Source organism: Vanacampus margaritifer, chromosome 12 (assembly GCF_051991255.1).
Source record: "Vanacampus margaritifer isolate UIUO_Vmar chromosome 12, RoL_Vmar_1.0, whole genome shotgun sequence".
Classification (NCBI taxonomy): Eukaryota; Metazoa; Chordata; class Actinopteri; order Syngnathiformes; family Syngnathidae; genus Vanacampus; species Vanacampus margaritifer.
In genome coordinates this window covers 13,394,562-13,402,194 of record NC_135443.1, presented here as the reverse complement: position 1 = coordinate 13,402,194, position 7,633 = coordinate 13,394,562, and positions in this window count along the sequence as shown.

Sequence of the window (7,633 nt, the reverse complement as noted above, 5' to 3'; positions counted from 1 at the left end):
TTGGCGAATTCCCTTCTTAATATTGAGAAACGGCTATCATATTCATGTATGTCGGTTTCTTCCTCGCTCCATAAGCTTGTTTCACTGCTGCGTCGCCATTTTTACCTCTGCTTATGTATTTCCGGTAAGTTGCGGGACAGACGCATGGACTTAAGTACACGCATATATGTGTGTGTATATATACAAACTGTAGCGTTATCGCTGTAGACACAGAAAACAACATCAACACACTATGGAGAAATCAATGTATTCAAGTTAGGCTTGTTTAGCGAGTGGCAACATAAAATGGCCGCCACACACGCAAGTAGTTCCTGTAGACCAAGATTCCTTGTGAATAGAATACAAACCAAAGTCTTGTTTAAAGGAGGTACCTCGATTGCGTTTCTATGACCAAATATTCTGGTTAGAAAAGGAGTAAGTCAGGGGTCTTTTTAAAAACAAAAAGAAGAAAAAAAAGGTGCATATTCAGGTTTTTGTGCGTTTACATGGCCTTTCAAAACCCAAATATTGGCAATATGGTTTGAAAGGGTTATTGACTGCATGTAGATGTAGTCACATTACAGTCTTTGTTGCATTTCATGGGGGGGGGGAAAATCAGTTAGGTAATCCTACGTACACTCCAGTGAACAGTCTTGTTAATCAGTGTAAGCACATTACTTGCTGAAAAGATTTACAGGATCCCAGGTAGCCAAACTGAAGGAGCCTTAGGGCATGAATACACCTCATTCATTCCCTTGCTGAACTCACAGAGTCCTGAGTGTCTTTTGGCAAGTTGTCAGACATGCTTGTGAGTAAAATAGCAACAAAAGTGACCCGAGCTGTGACCCTACAGGCATGTTGTAGCTTTGGAAAACATGACTGTGCTTGATTCACACCACGCAAATAGTCACACACTGAACTCGGTGAACCGTAAGCCTTTACAGGGCACCCACTGGCACACTTGAACATTTCAAAATCAAACCCAACTAAATTTTAGTAAACATTACAAAGGTTCTCCTACATTAAGGGAGTAAGCGTACGATCTTTTTTGTCCGTCTTTAGCAGGAGGTTCTTCAAATACCGAGAAAGCAGCAGTAATGCTAGCGTGATTCCATATCGGAGTTAAGCACTACTAAAAATCAATGAGATTCATAATCGATCTGAGCAAGTGGGGGGTGCTGATCAATGTTTCCCAGAGTCTGAATCTATTAATCAGATGTGCTGAGGGGCCAACAATCAGCAGGTCTACATAGAGGAAGTGACCTTGTGATGGGTGACCTTTTGTGAGGCGCTCTTCGGCCTGAAGGGACATGCTGTGGTGAGACACAGCTAATCTGCTTTGTTCACCACTCAGCTGCGGCTCCAAAAAGACTATTGATCGCAAAATGCATCGATTCGGTGCTCTGGCAGAGGCTGGCCTGATTTGGCAGGTTGTTTGGGTAAATGGTGGGTGGAGACAGGTCCGGATTTGGCATTATGAATGAATTCAATCTGTCTTTAAAATGACTCTAAGGTTAGTTTCAGACCATGAAATGTCTTAACATCCCAGTGTCATTGTTTCCTGATGGTTGAGTTTATACCATTATACGTGTCCATTGGTCTACATTTTCTGCTTAGGGTGTGCAGCTTTAACAGTACTGCTGACATTGAGGATGGACAGTTTGCATGTTCATAATGTGTATAATGTGAAAAGGGCATTATGTTAGCTCGGGAGAGACACGCTGGTGGAATTTACTGGCCGGCTCTGTAATAATAAGGCAGTGTGTAAATTGCTGAGCGTCAAAAGCAGTTGCTCTCTTGTGGACTGAAATACGTGATTAAATTTTGCACTTGGGGAATCAAGCCCAGTATGTGCCATAGTGTTTAGGAATTCTTATGAGACGTGGTCTATGGTAGTACTCATATCGTAACACTGCAGCGTGAACAGTTTTCATAATACCCTGAGACCATATTGTGGGTAAGTCTTTATTTGCTTAGCCTTGCTGGAGGCATAACAACTCTGAACCATCACATTTGGACAGGAACATGTTTCCATTAGCCAATGTCTTAGAGCCTGTGAAAATACTACTTTGACAACATAGAGCCCAGCATGTGAAAAGGGGAACTGAGGATCATGGAACCTCCCACTGGGACCTTGGGAAATGCAGCCCTGCTTGGGAACACAAGAATCAGGGAACAAAAGGAACCTGGGAGTGTCTGACCAAAGGTCTTTAGGATAAAATATCATTGGAACAGGACTCCCAAATGTAAAACCCTGCCTGGTAGTATGTCATTCTCAGAGTATTGGACACTACGAGGGGGCAAAGGATCCTCGGAAGAACAGACCACCAAACACTCTATGGCAGCACAGTATCCTGGGAACATCCAATCCACTTTAATTCTATAGCACATTTTATAAACGTAAAAATAAAAGTGCTGCACATCCCCACACTATCATACCAATAAAATCTAGTAAAACCAACTATAAAAAAAAAAAACAGTCAAACAATAAGTAAAATAAAATAAATGATTTTTTTTTAATTAATTAAAAAAAAAACACAATTCAAAAGTGGGTCTTAAGACAGGAACATAGGGCCATCCTAGAAGGCATATGATCTTGGAAACCTACAACTGATGAAAAACTGTAAAAATATCAGAAAGTTAGTGAACTTACTGTTGTTATGATGGATTGTGTCATCTATTTTTTTTTTTATACAAACATGCCCTGTCCTGCAATCTTCCTAAATAGACTGACTCTAGATGGATTAATTCCTGGGGTGAAAAAAAAATGTTGGTGTAGACTTTTGTGGATGATCTCAATAGAGCCGCACCTCGTTCACACAGTCATCCTCGTATCACTGATGTTAACAGCACTTCCCATAGTAAAAGCACAACGTGACCCGACAGGGAAAAAGACTTGGACAAGAGGGCTTGAATAGTCCGAGCTGACGTTAGGTTAAATACGTTTGAGCTGCAGAAGTGAATTGGTGCAAAAGGGAGCTCAAATGGAACAGACAAGCCTCAGTTTCTCCGGGGGCGATTATGAAACTAGCCTTTACAGTAGAATGATTCCCCATTCTGATGTTTTCATGAAACGCTTCTATTTCTGGACTATCCTCCCTTCAACCCTGGCTAAGCAGGCACACAAACATCAGAACATAGTCGGCGCACTGGGCGTCAATTTGAGGTTGATTGCGGACGGCAGCTCTAGTCATCTGAACATGTTAAGAGCACATTACAAGTGTGTACGGCTGATGTGCGCGCACAAGAACATGCATGCATGCCTGCACAAAGTGAATGAAAAAAGAGACGAATAGACTACATGGACAGTTTTCTATATCAGTGAGACTGCAGGAAGTAAAAGCAGATGGTCGCATGCACTCACATCTTGGCACACAGCGCAACTCTTTTCCTGGTGTTCACATGACAGACTGTAATCAGAGTTGAGTAACACCGACATTACATAAGTCCTCTTTGTTTCCTTTGGGGTTGGTGTGGAAACTCTGCTGAACAAAAAAAGTCACACAATAGCTATGTCTAATTCTCACTCATGTCCCACCCACGCGAGGATGTCCCCCACACATAAAATACATTTGTGGCCCCCGTGGCGACAAATACTTCATGTTCACTCTCATTTAGATGGTGAGATCACCAGCTCTCACTGTTACGTGTGTTAACTATTTAGGACAAGACTTCCCTGCCCACGACAGAAAGTTAAAACTTTGTGTGTGTTCATTTTGCCCTGGAGGGCAAGCAAATTAAAAGTAAATGTTGGTCTGCATGTGTTTGTTTACAGTTACTTACTCATGCCAACAAGTTTCTTTTTCTCATTTTTTTAATTATGTATTGAGTAGGCACGGAGTGCCTTGTGTATCTCAATCAGGGTTATTATAAAGGGTGTCCATAAACCCAACAATTTACAATTTAATATATATATATATTAGAAAGGCAGTTGATGAGATATGTTAACCAGATTTGTTTTACTTTAATCAGTGTTTATTAAGGTTTATATTCACATTAAAATTTCAGTTACTGTGTTCCTAGATGGGAAACTGGAGTTGACTCTGTCTCTATCCTACAGCGAACATGGCTTCGTACAAATAATGGTGCCCATACAGGGGTCTTTTAATTGTTCAAAAAAAAAAAAGTTAAAAAAATATATATATTAAATTAAAAAAAATTAAAAAAATAAAAAAAATAAAAAAAATAAAAATAAAATTAATCTCACTAGAATATCTCAACAACTGCCTTGTTATTACTCCTGTAATAAATTGTGAAGAGACTTTATGGACACCATGTCGATTTGGAATGTTCATGTTTTTTATTTATTTAGTTAGTTTAAATAAATTTTCAGGGTGGCTTTGTTAGTTTTCATTAGTTTTATTTTTTTTCACAAATGTTGAGTTTTAGTTTAGTATTAGTATTTAGAATTGCATAGTTAAAAAATATATATTGTGTATTATTTGTGTGCAGGATTTAAAAAACAAACAAAAACTAAACACAAAAAAACGGTATTATTTTAAAAACATTAAAAACAACAACAACATCAACAAATCAAATACTCAACTCAACTTGTGTATAACTGTCCACATACTCTCAGTTACAGTAAGTACTGCGCATAATAAAAGCTCGTAGGATGCCTGGTTTGCCAAGTTGCAAACTTCTAAAGTGGATTTGTGGCTTGAATTCCTGTTAGGAAGTATTAAACCTGGCTATACAGTGTACAATTTTTTTTATATACCAATATTTTTTTTTTCATATACGAACCAAAAAAGGAACAAACTTCTTACTTATCATTGCGAGTTAAATGGCAAAAGGCATTGGAGCCAAAAGTCAAAAATTGTCGCCAAGGAGCAGCTCATCTGGAGGCTTTTTTCTATTGGCTGCTGCTAGATGACATCACTTTGCTGCGACACTTTCGAACATCCTTGTTATTGTTAATATCAAAATAAATACACTTAAAATCAGTTTTTAAATCAATTAACATTTTCGCTGTAATTATAAGTTACTCTTATAAACGTAAAATGTAGTTTCAGTTTTAATTAAATGAACCTTGATTTGAATATGAACCCTCAAAATCAGCTGCCTCTGAGATTTGCACATTCGAACATACAAAAGAGAAAAAAAAATCATAAATTCTGAGACTATAATCAGAAATAAAGCCATACAATGTGCAAGCTCTAATACGTTTTATTGCAAATGATGTGACTCTTTCAAACATTCACTTGTGGTTGTATGACAACAACCCTCTGACAAGACAAGATGGCGTTGCTAGGAAGATGATGAGGGTGTGCATGAAAAATGGAAATGAAGTGCGAGGCAGAGGAGGAAGGGTCCTGGTGTAAAACCCTGTTACGCAACCCTTTTTTCTGGCGAAGTGAACGTTTGTAAAATGGAGGCGAAAACAGCTTTGCAATTAGTGCTTGATGTCCTGAGGGTCCTTGTCTCCCCCAATCACATCGCTTTGTGCTGCTCTCTCCGGCGTGCTTGTTGCTAAGCAGACGATGTGACTCAGGAACACATGCCGCCATTCTTTTAGTGTCAGCGTGGAGCAGACTCACTGATAGCGCCGCTCTGCCTGCACGCACGTCCATCTTTCCTGGAACAAATTAAACCAACCCCGCTTTGTTGTTTTCACCACAATTTGGCCGTCTGCGCATCAGCTGCTCTCATAAAATCTGCGAGAAGCCCGAAATTTGCCTGAGGTTTCCGTTTTTATCTTCTCCATTCATTTTGGGGAAAAGGCGCATGTTTACAGACACTTTGGGTGGGGTCGGCACTCACGGGGGCTTCCTCTGCGGTGAGTCGAGTGTTTATGGGTCTGGTTCTGTTTCCTGACTCTCAGATAAAAGACCACCCACCAAGGCCTCATTGCTCCATAGCAATCGGCCGTTAATGATATCTGAGCAGGAACATGTTGGCAAAACAGCAAAAAGGCGTTTCTTTTGTGCTACACCTTGTTAACATACCATTATATACACAATGCCAACAGTTTTTCATAAATATAACACGTGTCCCCTCAGGGTGAGCTTTTACGAACGTCAACTGTAGCTCATGCAATTCCCTTTCATCTAAATATAGTTCTTCTCTGAGGTTAATCCCATCTGAAACTAGGCGAGTGTGTAATCTGAGGCAGAAAAATTCAATGTGAGATTTTTCAATTAGGTCAGGCATTACCATTGGCGGCGGGTTGAGGATAAAGACTAGTGATGGAGGATGTGGACGCTGCATTTAACTATGTTTATATGATATTCGGGTTAAGCTCAAAATTTGGGTTTCTGAAACATTCGGAATAACCCGTTTACATGCGTGAGTTACTCCCATATACTTTCATTGTGATCAATTGGAAAAAGCGATCGAAGCCACGACATATGGATGTCATTACGCAATTTTTTTAAAAAACTTTCTACGTTCAATAAAGGACATTCTATTTATGTCACTCACGATGCTAAACAATGTAGTCAGGTTCCTCTTCGCTGTTCTTTGCCGAGTCATCACGTTTGTTTACATCTGCTTGAGTAATCTCGCTAGGTTGCATGCCAGAAGCACGGATTTATATACGCGTATTCTCACCGTAGAGAAAATAACGTGTAAAACACTGCGGAGAATTTAATGCATTTCGAGGTAGGCTTGCTTAGCAGGTGGCAACGTAAGATGGCTGCCACGCATAGAAGTCGTTCCTAGGGGTGCACCGATCGATCGGCCGGGCGATTTATCGGCCCCAATTTGCTTAGTTTTTGGGTGACCGGCCGATCCCTTAAATATAAACCGATCTCATCTCCCTCCTCAGAGGTCTGAAAAAGTCAGCCAATGCCCTCTTCTGCTTAGATGACTAATGGGCTTTTCATTTTTATTTCAGGGAACTACTTCATTTGCAGTTAAAACAACCCGTTTGTATTATTTCACAGATATTGTTTAATGTTTTCCAATAAAATAAGATTGGAACTCTGAAGGTGTATGCTGCTTGTTATGAAAAAAATCGAGATCGGCAACAATCGGGATTGGTAAATCAGACTTTTTAAAAGATCGGAGATCGGTCAGAAAATTGTGATCGGTGCACCCCTGGTAGTTCCTGTACTCAAAAGAGTATTCCTTGCAAATAGAAATAAGTAAAGAAGAAGAAAATGATATTCCAAATGCATTTATATGAACAAGAATTCCAGGTACAGAAAGGGGTAACCGGTTTAAAAAAACAGAATAAGCAAATATTCAGGTTTTTGAGAGTGTTTACACGGTCTTTCAAAACCCAAATATCGCCAATAGGCTAGTTTTAAAAGGACGATTGACTGCATGTAAACATACTCGTTGTGAGCGCACAGCCATGGCTAATGCTAATCAGGCCTGCTGTGTGAATGGGAGGTATTTGTGTGCATGTGTGATACATTATTTAAGAGGGAAAATGGTGGAGACAGAGAGGCCCAGAGGTGGTGGGCTAGTATTGATTGTGACAGGACAGAGGAGACATGCACACCTCTCCTAAGTGTCTGGGGCTTCTCGCAATGCCCCCACAAATCAGCTTTATTGCTCCTGCTTTGGAGTCTCCCCAGTTAGCAGCCTATCAGGCAAAACAGCTCCGGAGAGATCGCCTGCGGCAGTCCAACCACAGGCGTGTACACGACCAATCCATCATTCGTCACCAGTCCCTAAGAAACAAAAACAAGCAGGCCGAGGACAA